The sequence below is a fragment of the Hippopotamus amphibius genome, chromosome 5 (assembly GCF_030028045.1).
Source record: "Hippopotamus amphibius kiboko isolate mHipAmp2 chromosome 5, mHipAmp2.hap2, whole genome shotgun sequence".
Taxonomy (NCBI): Eukaryota; Metazoa; Chordata; class Mammalia; order Artiodactyla; family Hippopotamidae; genus Hippopotamus; species Hippopotamus amphibius.
Genome location: NC_080190.1, coordinates 116,611,730 through 116,634,606, shown reverse-complemented (window position 1 = coordinate 116,634,606; position 22,877 = coordinate 116,611,730). Strand labels below are relative to the sequence as shown.

Here is a 22,877-nt window from a genome sequence, read left to right as displayed (position 1 = left end):
ATAATATGGTACAGCCATTCAATAAAATACTACTAAACAATGAAAAGGATTGGCTACTGATATTATACAATAACACATGAATCTCAAAATAATTATGTGGACTGAAAGTAGCTAGACAAAAAGGTGGACACATTGTATAAATTCATTTACATAAAATTCTAGGAAGTGCAAAGCAATGTATAGTGTTGGAAAGGAGATCAATGAGCTTGTGAATGAGATGGAAGGTGGGAGAAATTACAAGGAGACAGAAGAAAACTTTCTAGGATAATAGATATGCTCATTATTTTGATTGCGTGTTCGTTTCCTGAGTATGTACGTCAAAGTGTATCTAAATGTACACTTAAATATGTGCTGTTTAGGATATGGCAATTATACTTCATTAGGCTGCTTTAAAATAAGCAGGGAACTCCAAATGTCAAAAATTAAAATAAAACCAAACTTTGTCTCTTCACAATAAAAAGTAAAGAGAAAATCTTGAAAGCATCCTGAGAAAAACAACACCTTCTAATAGGTGAACAAGGTTGTGAAACAACATATTTAGAGTTCTGATAAAACAGAAAAAAAATCTGACAACCCAAATTTCTATATTCAGCAAACGTGAAGGAGGCTAAATAAAGGCAACTTTAGATAAAAGGAAAAGAGAGAAAAAAAAAAGAAAAAAAAAGGAAAAGAGAATTCATCAGCAGCAGATATGCCCTTGGAGAAATGCTAAAGGGAATTCTGTAGACCAAAGGGAAATGATACTGCATCAAAACTGAAACTTCGGTTAGGAATTAAGAGCACTGGAAATAAAGAGAAACTTTTCATAAGGCTGAAAGGGTCAATTCGTCGGGAAGATGTAATATTCACCAATGATTTTTCTCAGAACACCTTCAAAATTCATAAAATAATAATGATGGAATAGAAAGGAGCAATAAATGATTGTACAATCATAGTTGAATTTTTGACACTATTTTTCACAGTTGATAGAACTAGATAAGCAGTGAAGACATAGATGGATATGAACAAACTACCAACCACCTTGACCTAAATGATATTTGTAGAACATCATACTCAACAACTCTAGAACAGACACTGTTCAAGCCCACATGGTATGTTCACTGAGATAGATCATATGCTGGAAACTGCAACAAGTCTTAATAAACTTGAAAAGATTGAAAGCATACAAGATATGTTTTCTGAGCATAACAGAATTCAATTAGATATCAATAGCAATACAAACATCTGAGACAATCACTAAAATCATAGAAAATCCCTCTATTTTCTTTAGTGAAGAAATCACCAAAGAAATTAGAAAATGTTTTGAACTGAATAATAATGCAGCATAAGACCATAAAGCTTTTGAAGGGTAACACAGGACAGTATCTTTGTGATTTGTAGGGAAGCAAAGTCCTAAAATCTGAAGCAATAACCGTAATAGAAAAAACTGATAAGTTAGACTTGTCAGAATTAAAAACCAATTAACAAAAGGCAGCATTAATATATTAAACAGGCATGCCACAGATTTGAAGAAAATATATATTGCAAAACACATATCTGACAAAGGACTGAGAGGCAGGGTATAGGCAGGATATATAAAAAACTCCTACAACTCAATAATAGAAAGCGCAATAAAAATGAGCAAAGAATTGAACAGACACATCAACACACACGTGAAACAAACACATGAAAATGTGCCCAACATCACTCGTCATTAAATTAAGACTACATAGACATACCATGACACACACATCAGAATGACTGAAATTAGAAAGACTGTCAATACCAAATTTTGTAAGGATGTGCAGCAACTGGAAAACTCACATATTGTTGATGGGAATGTAAAATGTGACAACTATTTCCGCAAAAGATCTAGCATTTTTTGGTAAAACTACACATACACTAACCTATGATCCAGACAGAAAATATACATACTATTTTCATTTTTATGAAGTTCTGAAACAGTCAAAATCAATCAATAATGAGAAAAAAATTGAACAGTGATTTTCCTGAAGTGGTTTTATGATTGGTGATTGGGGAGGAACGTAAAGGATCTTTCTGGGGTGGTAACGATGTTCTATCATGATAAGCTTTGGATTATACAAGTGTTGGCATATTTTAGAACTCAGCAACAACTGTGCATTTGATTGTATGTAAATTTTACATTAAAAAAAACTTAAATATTGAACTCCATGGCAAGAATGCTGAAGTACCCAGGGTACTTAAATTGCATACACTTATCCGCAATTTATTCTAAGATGAATAAAACTAAGGTATATCAAAGCAAGAATAAATACGTGAAAAAGCAAGGGTAGTTAAATGTTAATCCAAGATTCTAAGTGATGGGTATATTGGCATCTACTCTAAAATTCTTTCAGTGTTGCTATATGTTTCAAAATTTTGATTAACATTTTTTGTTTTCAAAATCTAAAGTGCTATAACGAACATCTTTAGAGAAAAGAGAAAGCATAGCATTTGGGTACACTGGGCCTGCAGGATGCCAGGGCTGGAAGGATCTGCGCTGGTGGCCAAGACTATATTAAGGATCTTGGAAGCACTGTCAACATGTATGACATTCAAGAAGTCACTAACCAAATCCTGAATGTGAACTTTCATGAAAATCAGAGATCTATTCGAGTGACAGAAAGTGGTCTCAGAGTGAGTGTGCGCATCTCCATGTCACTATTAGAGCCACCATAGCCACTGGTTTTGAACAAACTGGGGCGGATGAAGTGAGAGAGAAATTCAGGTCGTCATGCAAAATCAGCAAAGACCAGGCAAGATATATTATGACATTAGAGTAGAAAGTCTGGCTCAGGTTCATTGTCTGAGATCAGTTGATAACTTACTTGTGGTTGTTCAGGAGTTTAAAGATTCCAGTTCAAAGGGGAAAAAAAGGAAGTTCTGAAGGATTCTGAAGAATTGACTGGAAGCTCCTGCGCTCCGATCCTTTGAAAGTATGGAAAATTGACACCAGTTTCAAGAAGAAAAAAAGTACAAACAGATAAAGCAGAATTCAAGTAAAAGGAAGTTCGATAGCGGACAAGGAGACAAAATAGTTGAGAGAGATGTTTAAAAAGAGTTCACTAACAATGCCTTAGATTCACATCTTAGACTGCTATGAAAACCCAGGCATCAAAGAGGAGATAGCAGCATTAGTAAGTGATGATTTGGCATCTTGTAAGGATGAGACTGATGGAAATTCAAAAGAAGAAATTGATTCTCAAGTGCTGAAGTTGAGAGTCACATGCAACAGGGCAGGAGGGAAACATAGCTTTACCGCACTAGAGACCGCAAGAGATCTGGGGGTTGCTGTTCAAGATTAAGTGGAAGGCTGACATGACCAGCTTTGATGTGGAGGTTCTTTTGAATACCCATGATAAAGAAATCACTGTGGGTATTGCATTGACAGAAGATCTCCACCAAAGAAATATCACACATTTTGGATTTACAACTCTCAGATCTTCTCTTGCCTATGGGATGCTCTGGCTCTTTTCCCTTCAGCCTTCTGATATAATAGTTGAGCTGATGCACGGAAGAGGGGCAAAATAGAAAGGGCTACTGAATGATCTCACTGTTATTATATTGTTGGTAATAATAATCCAGTAATCCAATGACTATGATTAGAGCAGCAAATACATCTCATTTTTATTGACCAAGAGCCAAATTGAAGACGGTAAACTAAAAAAAGAAAAAAAAAAAAAAAAAAAAGAAGGTAAACTGGGGCTTGCCCAAAGATGCTGTTCAGTGGGATATTTGCAATGTTCCATTGACAACTGGCTCTGTGAATATATTGTGACAACATGTCATTTTGAAAAAGGATGGACTCCAAGAAGAGAAATTGGAACCTTTATCCAGCTTGCCTATACTACATGGATCAGTGGAAGGTACAGCAGGAATAAATTAAAAATATATGAGGCATTGATTGAAGCCAGGGAAGCAAAAAGTTATACAAGGAAATGTTTCCTTCATCAATGACTACAAGGTTCAGCTGTGATTATTATATGACAGTGTTAACGTCAAATTGAATTATTAACCAAAAATGACTACACTGGGTGAATGCAGGAATGGGTATGTAAGAGAATGAAATCCTTTCATAGTATGAATTCCATAAATATTAATATTGAAAGAATCAAAAAACAATAATATGTGTTATAATTTAGGAATATGTTAGTAAATAACAGAAGAAAGTGACTTGATCAGCTTTTCTCTGGGAAACACGTCAGAGGTGCGGAAGAGACCAGAAGACAGCTTTTTAAAAAATGTGTTATAAGCCCTGTAAAGTTATTTGATGTTATAATAAACAAATAAGAAAATAAAATTTTATATGCAGTGATGTTAAAGAATGGTATCACTCAGATGACTCTTTGTTGAGAAAATTCATTCCTCTACCTCAAATTCTTATGATAAACTATAAGAATCTTAATGTTCTTCTCCATGGCAATTGCTATGGAGAAGTTAAGCTTATTAACCAGAAATTCATGAGTATAAACTTTAGTGAAGCTATGTACGTTTTCCAGTGAATTTATTTATTTATGTATTTTGGCATATAAGAAAACTCAGTGATGTTTTCTAGAGCTCGCTGCACTCAAGAAATTTACCAAGAGTACTGGAAATGTGAAAAGTACAAAAATAAGAATGGAAGAAATTTTTATAGAATATTGAATTTACTTCGAAGAAATGGCTGTTTTATTGTCTTCTGTAGAGATCTAACAAAATATGTCATGGACGTAAGTTGTTACAGTTTGATTTCCATAGAACACAGCTTTGAGCAGGTCACCCCAAGCTCAAAAACATCACTTCTGTCCTATCACCTACAAAATAAAGCCTGAATTTCTTACCTTGACATTTAATGCTTTCTGTGCTTCTACCGTAAAACATATTTCCTAGGTAATTTACTGCTGTTCTCCTTTGTGTACCCTTCAGTAGAGTCATATGAGATTCCAGGAGTGCCTTATAATCAATTCTTTATTTATTGTCTCTATGACTGCGTTTTTGTTTTTTGTTTTCCATTGACTGCTTGGCATCCTCTTCCCTCATCTCTAAAATTCTGTTTATCATAAAAAATTATTTTATCCTAAAAGTATTTATATATTTAAATTTGCATAATTTAATTTAGTTTAAATATATTTGTTTATAATTATCTTAAAAATCATTTTCTTAAGAGTTAAAAATAATTTTTTTTACCTTAAAAATCAACTGTTAAGCTTACATCTCTTTCTAGTTACTATCTGATCTAGATTCTATCCTTTACAGATATGTTTCTTGAAAGGACTTAAAGATGTATTTTAGATTTAATTAGGTCTTTGGCTACCTTAGCCAAAGCAATGTCAGTAGAGTGCTGGAAAGTTAAAGAGATAACTATAGATATAGAGGTAGGTAAGAAATCAGAGAAAGAAAATGGAGATCTTTTTAGGCTAGTTGTGAGCAAGCATTTTTTTTGAATTTATATATATTCTGTAATAAATATATATTATGAGGAAGAAGGAAATTCTGTCATTTGCAATGATATGGATGGACCTTAAGGACATTATGCTAAGTGAAGTAAGCTGACAGAGAAACAGAGAAAGATAAATACTGCATGATGTCACTTATATGTGGAATCTAAAAAAAAAAAAAGTCAAACTCATAGAAACAGAGAGTAGAATGGTGGTTGCCAGAGGCCAGGGTGTGGGGGAAATAGGGAGAGGTTGGTAAAAAGGTACAAACTTTTAGTTATAAGATGAATAAAGTTTGAGGGTCTAATGTAAATTATGATGACTATGGTTGATAACACTGCATTGCATAATTGAAATTTGCTAAGAGAATATAAACAAACAAACAAAGTGACGGATGTGTTAATTAACTCGATAGCAGGAATTGTTTTGCAGTGTATACATACATCAAATCATCAGGATGTTTGCTTTAAATATCTTACAACTTTGTCAATCATACCTCAGTAAAGCTGAAAATTGAATAAAGGGGCCAGGAAATACAATGTTTTTGTTATTTCTATAATAACAATGAAACCAGATATTTCTGAATCATGAATGCTATGTGGTAGTAAAACTATAGAATAAGTGGTCGGTTGATATGTCCACTATATAGATCCAACCTGTTTGGGTAAGACTTTTCTTTTTTCTCTTCATGTTTAAAGTAGAGTAACACTTCCCCTACTCCTCTAAGAAACTATAAGTGAGGTCAAAAGTTTGTCAAGTAAACTGTAGGATTGCAAAATCATATTGCAAACAAACATTTCCAGTCAGTCTTCCAGCTATGCTGTGAAAAAAAGAAGACAATGGCTTTTATTAGATGTGTGAGAAATTGTGTGATGACCAGCAGAATACACGCTTTTCTATGTGTGAGAAAGTCCAGAATGGTCATGAGGTAATCACTACCCCTTTCTCCCCCTAGGAGAGAACTGAACTTGGCCTGCCTTGTTTGAGAACAGACGCTGTGCAGAGGAAGGGTGCTAACTGTTTATCACGTTACATCCCGAGTTCATATTATCGTGAGGCATTCTTGCCAGGCTTGCCACATGGGTTATGGGGTGAACCTCAATCAGTTTATTTCAATTTAAACAAAGTGTATGGTACGACTACTAAGTAAAAATGTTGTGATGTCTGTATGGCCTGAAAGGGTGGTCAGAGGATAACGACAACACATGACATAATAGCAGAATAAGTGGTGTCTTTTTTTTTTTTAATTTTTATTTATTTTTTACTTATTTTATTTATTGGCTGCATTGGGTCTTCGTGGCTGTGCGTGGGCTTTCTGTAGTTGCGGAGATCGGGGGCCACTCTTTATTGCAGTGCACAGACTTCTTATTGCAGTGGCTTCTCTTGTTGCAGAACACGGGCTCTATGTACCCGGGCTTCAGTAGTTGTGGTGTGTGGGCTCAGTAGTTGTGGCACACAGGCTTAGTTGCTCCGTGGCATATGAGATCTTCCAGGACCAGGGCTCGAACCCGTGTCCCCTGTATGGGCAGGCAGATTCTTAACCACTGCACCACCAGAAAAGTCCAATAAGTGGTGTCTTAACAGACTTGGTCCTAAGGTTCCATTCCTGTGCAGAGTCAGGTCTTGAGATGTCATTTCTCACAGCCTGAACATCCTCAGACACACAAACTGCCTACTCTAGAGGAAGAGAAAGCTTTTTGCAGTATTTCGCTCAGAATGCCTCTTTGAACCGAAAAAAGATGAGGGGCCTATATGTATGGTGAGCAGGAACCTGGGTGGCTGAAGCACAGAGGGTGTGAACAGAAAGCAGGAAGGGAGGAGGCAGGCCGGGGAGCATCCTGCCAGCACTCTGGACATTCCACGTCAGGAAGATGAAGGTGTCTGGGTTACTTTCTTCCTTTCTCACGTTTATCAGCGTCTCTACCTTACCATCTTTTAACATCCGTGCTCCCACCTGTATAAACACTTGGCTGGCCCACAGTGAACAACAACTATTTTGCTTGTCTTCTGGGGCACAAAGCGGCTTCTAGGTAAAATCCATTTATCATTAGAATCATTAAACTTGAGAAGTAGTGCCGTGATGTCGCCAACGTGAGATTGTCCGTGCCGGGGATCGAAGGGAAGATCATTTTTTAAGTATTCATGGGCAATACAAAAACAAATGTCTAATACTCATTACTTCATTTATTTATCACATGATTATATAGCACGTGCTCTGTGTCAGATGTAGTTCTGAGTATTTTTATAAATAATAACTCATTGACTTCTTATATCAATCCTATAGGTTAGGTTCTGTTATTTACATACTTGTCCTACAGATGAAGAAATTGAGGCTCAGAGAGATGAAGTAAATTGCCAAAGGCCACACAGCTAGTAAGAAACTAGTTGGAATTCAAGCTCAGATAAGCTGCAGAGTCCGTACCATTAATTTAATGCTATGCTGCAGTGTGGTGACTAATGAACACGCGTGAAAAGAGTTTAATAGCTCATTGTAGTTGCTAATTCAATTGCACTTATTTTCTTTATGGTGTCCATCATCTGGGGAGTGTTTAAAGATTGCTCAGGTGCTGAAAAATGCTGTCAGGCATTTAAGGGTCTGGCAGTACAGATAACTTGAAAACCCTCCAGGTACAAACACCAAGAATTGCTCAATAAATTATAACTAACATCCTTATAAATGCATGGCTGAACTGCTAAGAAAGGCAGGGAAATTGCCTTGGTCCAGAAATGAAGAAGGAACTGAAAATCAGGACAGTGAACTGCAGAGCTGACACTGTGACTGCCTGGAGGTATTTATCACTTTTAATAACATAGGGGCTGGGATTTAATATCAATGTAGGGAGAGTTGGGACTGAGACTCACACCTTTTATAGGGTTACCCTTCGGTATGAGTAAGAATTCAGGAAAAGGGAACTCTCAAAAGTTGTGGGAAGGATTTATAAAGTTATACAACCACTTTGGAGAGCAATGTAACCATGAATTTGAATATGTGCATCTTTATGACCAAGTGATTTCTTTGCTAAGTTTATACCCTGGAGAAATTCTAGGCCATGGAAAAATCAGACATGGACAAGAATTTGATTGTAGCATTGTTTGCATCAGTAAAACTTAGAACAGGAGAGTGGATAAGTGAATTATGCTATATTCGTACAATGGAATACACAGAGCAGTGAAAGGCAATGTTCTGTCGACATGTATCATCAGGGATAACTCTCAAAGGCTTCACTTTTGTGAAAAAGAAAGACAAGTTGCAGAGTGTTTGCAGCATGAAGCCTAAATGCTGCAATGTAGAAAAATCAGAAAGAATTTTAAAAATTATAATTCTTAACCTCAAGAGAAAAAGAAGCCAAAAAGCATTGCAGATGTAGTTGGCTTCCCTTTAGCCCACCCAGCAGCTACCCTCCAGACAGACCCTCAAAACAGGTCCCAGAGCACAGAGAGAAAGAAGAGGTTTTACTGAATGTTTTCTCCTTAAAGGAATGTGTGTATATTCTCACCTAGTTCACCAAAATTCAAAGTAAATCAGTATACTTGTAGCTCTCCTTCCCCCTGCGCCTTTGCCTCTTTCTGGCCTGGCCAAGTATCTCTCATTTCCTGAATCCGCACAGATGAATACAGTCTCAAACTTATGCAAAGTCATTTAATTTTCTTTTGCTTTTAAACCTGCATTTTTTTTAGCCCATCATGCTACTCACCAAATAAAGCACTCCTTTAAGGGTCTGTTTATAACTGTGTGTGTGCTTTATAATAACATTTTTATCCATCACAAACAATTAAAAAAAACAAAAACAGGAGTCCAAGAAGACCCCGGGACATACATAATATAGCAATTATTGTTATTTCTTAAAAAAATCTTTATTGAGATATAATTCACATCAAACAATTCACCCATTTAAAGTGTACAACTGAAAGTTTTTTAGGACATTCAACAGCAGTGCAACCATCAGCACAATGAATTTTAGAACATTTTGATCAACGTGATCAAATGCCCACACCCACTAGCAGTCATTTACCATTCCACCAGCCTGTTTCTGCACCTACATTTACCTCCCCAAACCCTCTTCCCCATCACCTGCCTCCTGCACTCCCACTAGCCCTAGGAAACTACGGACCTACTTTCTCTCTCTAGAGATTTGCCTATTCTGGATATTTTATATCAGTGGAAGCACAAAATATGTGGTGTGGTGTGACTGATTTCTTTCACTTGCATAATGTTTTCAAGGTTCATCCATGCTGTAGCATGCATTAGTACTACATTCCTTCTTATTACCAAATTATATTATATTGTATGGACATACCACCTTTTATTAAATCTTTCACCTGGTAATGAATATTGGGTATTTGTATTATTTCCCCTTTTTGGTTTTTATGAATATTGCTGCTACAAACATTCATGTATAAGTTTCTGTGGCATCATGTGTTTTCATTTCTCTTGAGTTTACACCTAGGATGGAACTGCTAGGTAATATAACTTCATATGTAACCCTTTAAGGAACTGCCAGACTGTTTTTCAAATTGGCTGCACCATTTTACATACACACCAGGAGTGCATGAGGGTTCCAATTTTTACACATCTTTGCCAACACTTGTTATTGTCTATCTTTTTAATTGTATTATGACCATCCTTGTCTAAGTGGTATCTCATTGTGGTTTTGATCTGTATTTTCCTAATGAAGTTAGGCATGTCTTCATGTACTTACTGGCCATCTGTATATCTTCTTTGGAGAAATGTCTATTCAGCTCCTTTGCCTATTTTTAATTGGGTTATGTGGTATTTTTATTATTGAGTTGTAAGAGTTATTCATATATTCTGGGTATGTCTCTTATTAGGTGTATGATTTGAAAATATTTTCTGCCATTCCATGGGTTGTCTTTTAACTTTCCTGATGGTGTCCTTTGCATCAAAAAGTGCTTGTTTTTGATAACGTCCGATTTATCTGTTTTTTCTTTGTGCTTTTCATGTCGTATCTAAGAAAGCATTATTTAATCCAGTGTCATTAAGATGTACACCTTTGTTTGCTCATAAAATTTTATTGTGTTAGATCTTACCTTTGAGATCCATTGTGGGTTAATTTTTTGTGTATAGTATCGTAGAAGTCCAGCTTTGTTCTTTTGCATGTGGATAGCCAGTTTTCTCAACACCATTTGATTAAAATATTGATGAAAATATTGATCAACACCATTTGATGAAAATATTGAATTACTTTGATACTTCTGTCTAAAATCAATTCACCATAAATGTGAGACTTTTTTCTGGACTCTAAATTCAATTCCATTGATATATATCTGTTCTTATGCCAGTACCACTCTGTTTTGATTGCTGCATCGCTTTTTAGTAAGTTTTGAAATAAGGAAGTTCGAGTTTTCCAACTTTGCTCTTCATTTTCAAGATCATTTTGGTTATTCTGGGTTTCTCACATTTCCATATGGATCTTAGGATGAGCGTGCCAATTTTTGCAAAGAAGCCAGCTGGAATTCTGATGGGAATTGTGTGAAACTGTCGATGAGACGGTAAGTATTGCCATCTTAACAATATATGAATTGGATATTGTTCATTTTATTTAGATTTTCTTTAATTTCTTTCAACAATGTTTTATAGTTTTCAGAATATGAGTTTTATTACTTCTTTTATTATATGTTATATTTCTAATATATATAGTTTTGATGTTATTATAAATATGATTATGTTGATTTCCTTTTTTTGGGTTGTTCATTGAAAATGTGTAGGAATACAATTGATTTTTGCATATTGATTTTCTGTCTTGCAACCTTGCTAATAAACTCATTTACTAGTTCCAATAATTTTTTAAGTGGATTCTTTAGGATTTTATATGCACAAGATTATGTCATCTGCAAATAGAGTTTTACTTCTTCCTTTCTAATCAGGATAATTTTTTTTTTCACTTTTTCTTGCCTAATTGTGCTGGCTAGAACCTCCAATACAATCTTAAATAGAAGTGGCAAGATTTTTAATTTATTTTTATTTTATAGACTGTGTTTCTCTGATTTTTTTCTCTCTTATGATTAGCAGTAAAGTATTCAAATAAAAGCTTGTGTCCTTTTTCCTTAGAAGCAACGAAGAGAAAGTGAACTGGAGGAAACCAAACATTGCCCCACAGCTATTATCCGAGAAGAACAAAAAGGGAGAAAGAGAAAATGGTAACCTTTAGTAATATGAAGAAAAGAATATCCAGCTGGGGCTCTCATGCCTCTTCCAGCAACCAAAGAGTGTGCAGAAAACTGGTCTGGGCCTGAGACATGATTTTGAGAATTAACAGTATGAAAGTTTACGGAGGTTCCTTGTCAAAGCACAAAGTTTATTCATTTCAGAATAAGTATCAATTTATTTAGGATTACCACACCACCCAGAATAATGTCATTAGATCTCAAAAGTTTTTGCTGGAGGAAAAAGTTCATTTTAAAAAAAAACTCCAAAATTTATAAGTTGTTCTTATATAATTCATGCACATCAAAAATCAGGCTCATCAATCTCAGGTATTAAATGATCTATGAATGAGAAGGAAATATGTTGCTTTCAGCTAGGCCTAGATAGCTTTTGATATGCTAATTTTTCTTTATTTTGAGTTTGAAAATGAATATGTGTCATCAAATAAAAGTTTAAAAATATTAGACTCTCAGCAATAACTTCCAACTTAGGGCTTGGTTTTTTGCTCCATAGTGCTTTTCTTTTTGTTTCTAGTACTGTCATTTGAAGTCCATTAAGATATTAAATACTAACCAATAAAAAATAGCACTTAAATCTCCAATTTTTCATAAGTAGCGAGCAGTATAGTGAAATGAGAGCTATTTTAAACTAAGAGGTAAGGTATGAGAAAATGAGAAAGTCAGTCTAGCATTTTTTGGTTACATTTTTCTTATTTTTAAGATAGGGAAAAGAAAGAGGAGGAAATATGGATAATCTTTGAAATATCTTCCAGTATAGCCAACAGCAATAACACAATTAATATTCATTTAGTACCTACTCCTTGGCATCCACTGTGCTAAGTGCTTGATATATTCTCATGTGAACCTCACAACAACACTAACAGACAAGTCTATATAGTATCATCTAATGATATATCTGAGAGAACTGAGGCTTAGGCAACAACTTGGCAAAATTCCAAAGTTGCTATGTACGAGAACCAGAGTTTGAATCTGTGGAGTCTGTTCTGTGTTCCTTTATGAGATGGTCAGTTAGCTTTGACCACAACAGCAGACACAGGACAGGCTCAGGAAAACAGTTCTTTATACTCACAGATCCTAGAGATAGGAGGCAGGACACACAGGGCCAACACGGAGATACCTCAGAGTGGCGAAGAGGCAGAAAATAGGAGCAAGGGGAAAGCTGAGGCTAGACCTTTGGGTTTTCTTAAGAGTCAAGGCAGGGCAGAGTGAATACTTCAGGACTGGCTAGTTTAGATAATTTCCCTGGGCTCTGAGCTCTAGGGGTGGTCCTTAGTTGCCTACCTGACCCTGGGATGATTAAGACAAAGGGATATTGACTCATAGGTGTCTGGGCCAGGTAGAGGTGGTCTGGTTCTGGATTGGATAGTTTGCATATCAAGGGCATACCCTTTGCTACTTCTAAGTACTGGCTAGCCTGAGGAGGGGCAGTCTCTCCCCAGTCAGAAAGTTCTCAAGATGTCAAGCATCAAATTGGGAGATTGGGATTGTATATATACATTAATATGTATAAAATAGATAACTAATAAGAAAAAGAAATGTCAATCAAAGCCAAAAACCATATAATGTCACTCACATGTGGAAATGAAAAAACAATACAAATGAATGTATTTGCAAAACAGGAACAAACTCACATATATAGAGAACAAACTTGTAGTTACCAAGGGGATGAGGGAAGTAGGGAGGGACAAATTAGGGGTATGGGATTAACAGATACATACTGCTATATATAAAATAGATTAGCAACAAGGATATACTGTATAGGTCAGGGAATTATACCCATTATCTTGTAATAAGCTACAATGGAGTATAATCTCCAAAAATACTGAATTGCTATGTCATACACCTGAAATGAATATAATATTGTAAATCAACTATACTTCAATACAAAAAATAGGAAAGATGTCAAACACCATAATATACAGAAAATTTAAAAAAGGTAAACTATACAGAGTCTAACTTCAGAGCCCATACATAAACATTCTCCAATATTGCCTCTTTTATTCTAAAAACAGTTACTGAGAAATTACCAAAAAACTATATTACAATGTTCAAACACATACCTCTTCCTACTACTGAAAAATATGGGATTGATCAGTTGCATTATAAGAGCATTAAATGGCGTGATTGAATATTGTTCCAAATAGAAATAGCTTTGAAAGTAAAAACATAAACAAACAAAAAAAAAGAAGTAATTCAAAGAACAAGTAATTGTTCAAAAACAATTGAAGTAGAAATTGGTCTTGTGTAATACAATGAAAGAACACATGCTTTGGAATAAGACAAACTTGCATTTGGATTTTGTGTTTCCCACTAACTGTAGGGGATGTTATGGAACTGCTCTGGGCCTCGGTTCCCTCTTCTGTAAAATGCCATGATAATGATGGGTGATCGTGGTCACACAGTTGTAGCTATGTGTGTCAATCTCAGGTTTGACACCAAAGCCCGTTTATCCACCTTTGAGAAAGTTACACTCTAAGGGAGATAAAAATGTCAAAGGACACTTAAGCTAGCAGCTCAAATACTGAACAAATACAGAGGCCATTTATTTTCTCTTAGAAGCAGACAGGACACATATTTGAAAAATTCAGTCTTGCATATTTCATTTCATAAGGTGCCAGTCTGTTAGTGCTTAATTTTAATCTTTCACTGGAGGGAGACTGTTTTGAAATTAAATATTAGGAAATGTAAAAGGCTGACCATATTTCTTTGTTCCCTGCTTAAATTCCAAAATAGCCTTACTGTCATTGCTTTAAGACAAATTTTTACGTAATGCCATTTTATTAAAGATAATGAAATGAAAAGGAGAAAATAAATGAGTTTTTTGGATAATATTTTTGGCAAAACAGCTCAGATGAGTCAGTATATGCCGAGAGTAAGGAATAACCATCCTAAAATATATGAAATCTTGGGTTTGGTGTCAATGATTTGATGCTAAAATATGCCTAGGAATATAACTGTCAAAGGCAAGCATTTACAGACAAAAGGATCTTAAAATACGTGTTGGAAAACAGATGCCAAAGAAAACATTTGTCATCAATTCTAATCAATTGGTTTCCACTGATCACTGACAATTGTGTACTTATGTTTCAGGCCCAGGCTGCAAGATGAACAACCTTCCTTTAAAAAAAAAAAAAAGAGGAAAAGTTAAAAAGAAAAGTGGCAAATTGAAGAGCAGAGGCTCAAGGAAAACACATAAAGGCAAATCACTGCTGTGATCTTATTGAAATACTCTATTTAAATACTTTATAAATACTTAGAAGAATTGTGTATTGAACAAGCTCAATTAACTTTATTATGCATGAAAAGGGGGGGTTTAGACATACATGACTGAGGACCTGGTTATTAGATATGCCTCGTTATCAGCATTTGAGTCATTCATTCTTTCTTTCCATCCTCTGTTCTTCCATCTGTCCACCTGTTTGTTCATTCGCTCCTTTAATTTTTGGTTTCCTAATCCTCCCAGGCAAAGTTAGTAAGTTTAGCTACCGTTCCTCATGACCTCGTCAGAAATCCTTCATGGTAAATATACAATAATTCAGTGTGATTCTCTGACGTTTGTGCAAGCGTAGCACAAACCTTAGACCTCACAAAAGAGACCTCTCTGACTCTCAGGACCAAAATCATCAGAGGGTTGGAGAGGGGTGGGTATTACCCATAGACAACAGACCAACATTTACTTTGGAAGGAGAGAATCTGCTGCTGACTCCTTTGAGTATATCATAGCATCCAGAGTGTTTTTGCAGAGAGCTGTCATCCTTTTTATTTTTTTAAATTCCCTCTAGGCAGTGGTGGTTCCACTAATTCTGCTAAAATGTGCCTTTAACCTTTAGTGCTGGGGTGGTTGTGATGTGCTGCATTATGGCTAAGTATTAGCTGGCATTTACAGAGAGGTGTGTTGGAGAAATAGGTCCTGTGTTACTTATTCCTTGATAGTTAGATTGGAGCAATAGCACATCATGTCCCGGGCAGAGTGCCTGGCTCCCCAGGGTGCACACCAAGTGGAATTGTTTTCCTTTCTAAGCCATCCTTTGTTTGCTTAGTCGCTCTTATTTTCTCCTCCTTTTCAATAAATTCAGTATCATGTTACAGTATTCTGCAGCATTTTTCATTGTGTAAGCTGTTTTTCTTAACAAAGACTCTCACTTATTGGGATGAAAAATCAAGACAGTATCATTTTGGAAATTATAAGTAAAAAAACATGTCCGGGTTAACAGTTTATTAATAATTAATATCAAAGGTATCTGCAGTTTGATATCTGTAGATTTTCTTTAAATGATTCATGATGTGATGCAAATAAATGTTATAAAAACTTATTGACAAAGTATTTTAGATGGTGATTGCTTATAAACATGCCATATATTAAAAGTTAAATATTAGAACCTAATAGTTAAATGTGGAAATTTAAGAGATAGAAATGTCCCCTGAGAAGGCTGGATGGGCAGGATTTCACAAGCTGGCAGTATCATTTGAGTTCTCAGTTTAGGAGGTCCCATGAGTCAATGTTATCAATTTAGTTAAAATCAGTCCCAACAGGACTGATTAGCATTGTTTAAACTCTCATGAGACACACATAAGCCAGTTTGCCAGTGTTTTCATTTAGTATAAGGCCAGAAAATTCCATGGGTATATGCCACCCAGGTTACCTCCTTCCCCATACAAACATCCTAGGGAGGTCAAAGTGGTCATCAAAACACCTCTTGGTCCAAATAAACTTGAAGCAAAGGAAGTAACACTAGTAGTCAGTGCTTTGGGAGGCAGTATAGTGTTTAAGATACTACCCGGCTCAAATATGGACTTTGCTACTGACTCACTGGGACCTTGGGCAAGTTGCTTACCCTCTGTGTGTCTCAGTTTCCTCTTCTGAAAAAAAGGGAATAATAGTAGTACCTACTTCATGACATTGTTTTGAGGATTAGATGAGCTGGCGCAGGGTATAAAGTGCTTGTGTTACGTACAAAATATATGCTGTATGTGTGCTCATCATTTGTTTTTGTTTTTGTGTTTTTTCATCTTTATTGGAGTATAATTGCTTTACAGTATTGTGTTAGTTTCTGCTGCACAACAAAGTGAATTAGCTATATGTATACATATATCCCCATATCCCCTCCCTCTTGAGCCTTCCCTATCCCACCCCTCTAGGTCATCACCAAGCATCGAGTTGATCTCCCTGTGCTCTGCAGCAGCTTCCCACTAGCCATCTCTTTTACACTTGGTAGTGTATATGTGTCAATGCTACTCTCTCACTACGTCCCAGCTTGCCCTCCTCCCCCCCACCCCAGTGTCCTCAAGTCTATTCTCTACATCTGCATCTCTATTCCTGCCCTGCCACTAGGTTCATCAGTACCATTTTTATAGATTCCATACATATATATGCGTTAGCATATGGTATTTGTTTTCCTCTTTCTGATTTTCATCACTCTGTATTACAGACTCCGGGTTCACCCACCTCACTACAAATAGCTCAATTTTGTTCCTTTTTATGGCTGAGTAATATTCCACTGTATACATGTGCCACATCTTCTTTATCCATTCATCTTTTGATGGGCATTTAGGTTGCTTCCATGTCCTGGCTATTGTAAATAGTGCTGCAATGAACATTGTGGTACATGTATCTTTTTGAATCATGGTTTTCTCTGGGATTATGCCCAGTAGTGGCACTGCTGGGTCATGGTATGTGCTTATCATTTGAATTCATCCTGAGAGGCACTTCAGGCAGAAATGAAGAAAACTAATGCTGTGGCCACCCTCTCTTAATGACCCGATGACTTGTATGTGCTGGGTCCTGTAGCGTTTTGTCCTGCACGACAGCTGTGGATAATCACCAAAAAGTTCCTATTGCCTCTCCTTTTAACAGGCTTCATGTAGAAACCTCTCTTCCCTTATAAAAAATTTCCTTATGTAGAGTACCATAATTGAGTAGATAATTTTATATTACAATCTATACTCACCTAACAGCTCTTTTGAATTTAGCAGTACCTTTCTTATTTTCTCTAATTAAGAGACTATAATATCCTGTCTTCCTGCTTTGATTTGCAAGACATTCTTTCTACTTAGGACTTCTGCAGGTAATTGGTTTAATATAGCTTATGTGAATTTTGCAAATCTAAGTCTCAGGGACTTGATAATGATGGTGGTGATGATGATGACATGATGTCAATAATGAAAATATTAACGCTACTCTTTATTGAATCTTTACTATGCACCTGGCCCCATATGTGTGCTTCCTGCATTAGCTCATGTAATCCTCATCATAAACTGATGAACTAAGTACGATTTATATTCAGTTTACATGTGAGGATAGTGCAGATAGAGAGGTTAAACAGCTTGCCAGACATCCCACAGCTAGTAAATGGCAACACCTAGATTCTATCCTGGGCTAGAACTCCAAGGTCAGTGTTCTCAGTGATGATGCTGATAGGCTCCCAAATAATGTGTCCCCCACTTTCAGCTGGATTTGAACCTCCACCTAGGAGTAAACAAGGAAACAGTCTACATTTTCCTGAGGAGCTACTAAAGAGAGAATCAAATTCAGGAGAGACCTAAATGATCCTTCACACATACTAACACAGATATGGGCCCTCAGGCTAATCACAAATCTTACAGCATGTGGAAATCAGTCTTTATAACTGAAAGTATACTACACTATGTGAAATAGTAATAAATATTCTTGCAATAGCATCAAAATATACCCAGGCATCTTTTGAATTGTTTCCTGAAATGTGTATTTTGAAAGTTTTCATACATAGAATATCCTACTATGTAATAGTTTTATGTGGTTTAAACCATAACTATCATTCATTTTCTGATAATTCTGACTTTGAAGTCAAATTACATTTCGGAAGTTCCTTATTCAGGACTTTTCTGTGTCCCCACTTTTCTCCTTTATCTCTTCCATAACTCTCTTTTTTTCAGTCTCCAATGCCACCTCTTCAGTTAATAGCTCCAAAATGAAAATCCTGCATGATACACTGAGTTCTTTGTGAAAATAGTTGTCTCTTGTTGTTTTAAAGTTGCAAGGTGAGGGAATTTCCTGGCAATTCAGTGGTTAGGACTCGGTGCTCTCACTGTTGGGGACCTGGGTTCCATCCCTGGTCAGGGAACTAAGATCCCGCAAGCCATGTGGTACAGCTAAAAAAAGGAAAAAGAAAAAAAAAAAAAAAAAGAAAGAAAAGAAAAAAAAAGGGAAGAAAGTAGCAAGGTGAGAGAGATTCACGAAGGGGACAAGTATGCGTCAGGCTAAAAGCCTAAATTCAAGGAACCTGTATAGAACTTCTCTGTTCTCTTATTTCAGTGTTTAATTAATTTCAAGGGATTACATTGTTTATACATCTAATTAGGTCTACTGGCCTTCACCATTGTTCTCTTCTCTCTCATCAAAAATCATTTGTTTCAGGAACTGTGCAAGGTGGAGTTAGACAAGGGCTTTGGAACATTCTATAAATTGGATTCTGTATATTTGTAAATTATGCTGATAGGCACTTCTGTAGCACAATGAGGTCAAAACAGTCTCACCGAAAATGGCCTTTTCATGCTGTACTTAAGCCAAAATAAAGGGAAAGGATTATAAAGGTATTATGTTATGTTTGCAGAAGAAAGTTGGTAAATGCAATCCAAGAGAGTGGTTACTTTTCAGCCAATCTTAAAGAGACTAAATGAAATAAATTCTCAAGATGTATAGCAAAATTAAAAATATGTTTATGAAAAACTTTGTATGGAAATATACTATGTTGCATGCTGTAAAGTGGAAGAGAATTATTAATACACAGTTCATGATTTTAGAGAGTTTGCAATTTTAAAGAGAGACTAAGATATGCATGCAGTTAATTAAATGGAAGAAAACAGAATGTAAATGCCATGTGTCAAAGTTTAGCCTGAAAGAACATAGCTGGATTGTATTGAGCTACTAAAATTTAATTCATTCATTTAACTGCTATTTATTGAGTACCTACTATGTGCCAGGTCATAAGACATAACCCTTTCTACCAAAGGATGCTGATATCTGAAAACTAAATTCTTGACTAATTTTTAGGATATAGGGTGAAAAATGGAAGTAGCTTCAGCTATGGAGTTTGAAAATACTGAACCAAAACCTGGCCCTATCAATTATTCGTTGGGTGACTTGAGCAAATAATTTATAATCTTTTAGTTTCATTGCAGAAATCAAAGGGTCATTTTTTTTTTTATATATAGTTAACATCCATCACCACATATAGTTATATATTTTTTTAAATCGGGGTATAGTTATTTTACAATGTTGTGTTAGTTTCTACTGTACAGCAAAGTGGAGTTCCCTGTGCTATACAGCAGGTTCTTATTAGTATCTATTTTATACATATTAGTGTATATGTGTCAATCCCAATTTCTCAATTCATCCCCCCTTTTCCCCCCTTGGTGTCCATACGCTTGTTCTCTATGTCTGTGTCTCTATTTCTGCCTTGCAAAAGGTTCATCTGTACCATTTTTCTATATTCCACATATATGTGTTAATATACAATATTTGTTTTTCTCTTTCTGACTTACTTCACTCTGTATGACAGTCTCTAGGTCCATCCATGTCAGAGGGTCATCTTTGATTCCCTCTTCTAACTTCATCCTACAGAAAGGTAATCAACAAATTAGTCTTTAAATATTCCTTAAATATATTCTATCCTCTCCATTCCTTTAGCCCCAGTCCAAACGCTGGCCCTCATGATTTGTTTATGGATTCTGTACCCTAAATTAGTTTTGCTCTCCCCATATCATTCTTCTTCTATCTGTCATGCATATTGTAACCAAAGCAATCTTTCTAAAACTTTTGCCTGACCATAACACTCCTCTGCTCAAAACTCTTTAGTCACTTATCACCCAGAAGATGCAAATCTATATTTCTTAGCAAGTAAGACCTTTAATGAGCTGAACTCTGCTTACATTTTTAACCTCACATGCCTATCTTCCTCCGTATCTACCCTATGTTTCTTTAACCACCAGCCTGTTTTGTGCGTCTGTGCCTTTGCACATGCTTTTTTTTTTTTTTAATGCCAAAGCCTGAAACGTTATCTCCATCCTCACTCCACCAATGCTATCTGGAAAACTTAAAGTTTCACTCTTTCTTTGACACTTTGCTCAAACACAATCTCCTTTATGGAGCATTCTTTGATCACCTGAGCACAGGTAATTTTTTCATCCCTTGGTGTGCACACAGCATGTTTTATGTATCTATGTTAGCACCATGCATTATAATGTCATTATTCATGTATGTGCCAATTGTCTCAAAAAGACTGAACACCTGAGAACAAAGACAAGGCCCTTCACCTTTGACTCCTTACTTCTAATGTAATGTCTGCCATGGAGAGGCTGTGCAATAAATATTTATTTTAGTAATGAAGTCAGGCTTGGGGATAAGTGGAAAGAACCAAGAAATGCTCTGTGGAGGAGATGGTATTTAAGGTAGGTCTTGAGAAACTTCTGAAATATTTCCTGAATTTTAAAAATGTAATTTGGGGATGTCCAGTGTTGTAATATGCATTTGTACATAAATGTATATATCTTCATGATCTTCCCTTTACTGTTTAAGTATTTTGCTGGCAAAGCTTTGTCTTTTCCATTCAGGGTCCTAGATGCAGTGCTCTGTGTATGGTGAAGTCTTAATATGTAGGTTAACAGTCTGATTTAAAGAAGCATCTTTCTCAGGTCTCTTAGAAGAAGGTACCATTCTGATTCTCCAGTGATATGTGGTATCAAAAATGCCTAACTTTTTAGCTGAGTCATAGATGGCTGTATACAATACCTAATAGCAAATAAAAATGTTCATATTCACTCTATATACTTAATTTCTCCTGAACATACTAAAAAATATGTAAGTACCATGCCTTTGATCCACAATGGAAAATATGTGAGAACCCTGGGCACCTCACTGCTATCCAGTGTAGCTCTCCCCGGGGAAGATCACCTGAGTCTGATTGTAAAAGTATTAACTTGGGCATCTTTCCAATCCAGATCATGTTTATTTCAGGTTATCAGTGGTGGTTATGCTTTTAGGTATTCTGGCAGATTTCTTACCTGAATTATTAAATAGAATTAACAATACTTTCTGAGATATTCCATTCTTAACTAGTGCATGTTTCTACTTAAGTAGTTCATTTAAAATACAGATGAAAAAACGGACACCAATAAAGATATTATGAATTACAGAAATCCAGAAAGTGGCGAAAGAAAAGAAAATCTATACTGTTGCAATCTGCTTTAGGATAACTATTCCCTTCATTCTAACCTTCATGTTTACTAATATAAATCTTTTTAATTTGGCAGCACATCATAGTTAGGAGACAGGGAAATCGTCATTGGAGGCCTCAGTGCTTTTTTTTTTTCTTTTCACAAGAAAGAGAGCTTGTGAAGGAATCTCTGCTGTCTGGAGATCTTCACTCGGAAACTGCTGCATAATAAAGTTATTCGCTAAATTTGAGGAGCTTAGGAAACATCTATAGGAAACATCGTTAAGTGCAACAGTGTAGTACTTGAGATGTAGCTATAGATACACAGCCATAATTATGCGTGGGTTGTCATCCACATAATTACATGAGGATTAGGAAGGCAAACTGGGAGGGAGGGCTGGCTTACTTTTCTCTCTTCTTCCTGTCAAAAGCTGAAGGTTTGGCCTCGCCTTTAGGTGTCTGCACTTTGGGAGTTTTCAGCTGAATTCTCAGCCCGTCGACTTGCTCCAAGCCAAGCCAGACCGCCTAAAGGAAGGCAACTTCTTGTCCGCGGCAAACCCTCAGACCCACGCACCTCTCACAACTCTGCCCATCCTGGACCCTGAGCTAGTGGGGGCAGCGCAGCAGGGGCGAGGAGAGGCTCCGAAGGGGCAGTGGGCACGACCCCCCTTTCGAACTGCCTCTGTAGCTGCTAAGGAGTAGCCAACAAGCACCAGATTTATGTGCACTTTGAAAGAAGCACCTTCACCATTGGCTTTCGGAGCGGCGCTGTCGCTAGGGAGCGGCGGGCAGGCCGAGCGCCCCAGGGAGCAGCCCGGGCGGGTGTTCCCGTAACCTGGGAGAGGGGGCCCCCACCGGCGGGCGCGGACACGCACGCACACGCACGCTCCCCGCGAGTTCGAGCCCCGGCGCCCTGGTCGGCCCGAGGGCGCCCCCCGGCGCCGCCCTCGGCAGAGCCGCGCCTCCCGGCTCGCCTCCCGCCCCCTGATCCCCGCGGCTGCCGCGCGGAGGAGAAAGGAACCTGGAACCTCTGCTCCGGGTCCCCCCGCGCGGGCGTTGCGGAGAGCCGGGGGGTCGCGGGCGG

General features: G+C 36.8%; 1 pseudogene; it reads left to right on the top strand.

Annotated features, from left to right (window-relative positions):
* The first annotated feature begins 2,544 nt into the window (after positions 1 to 2,544).
* LOC130854284 (tRNA (guanine(6)-N2)-methyltransferase THUMP3-like) lies at positions 2,545 to 22,781 on the top strand (annotated as a pseudogene).
* The last annotated feature ends 96 nt before the right edge of the window (positions 22,782 to 22,877 follow it).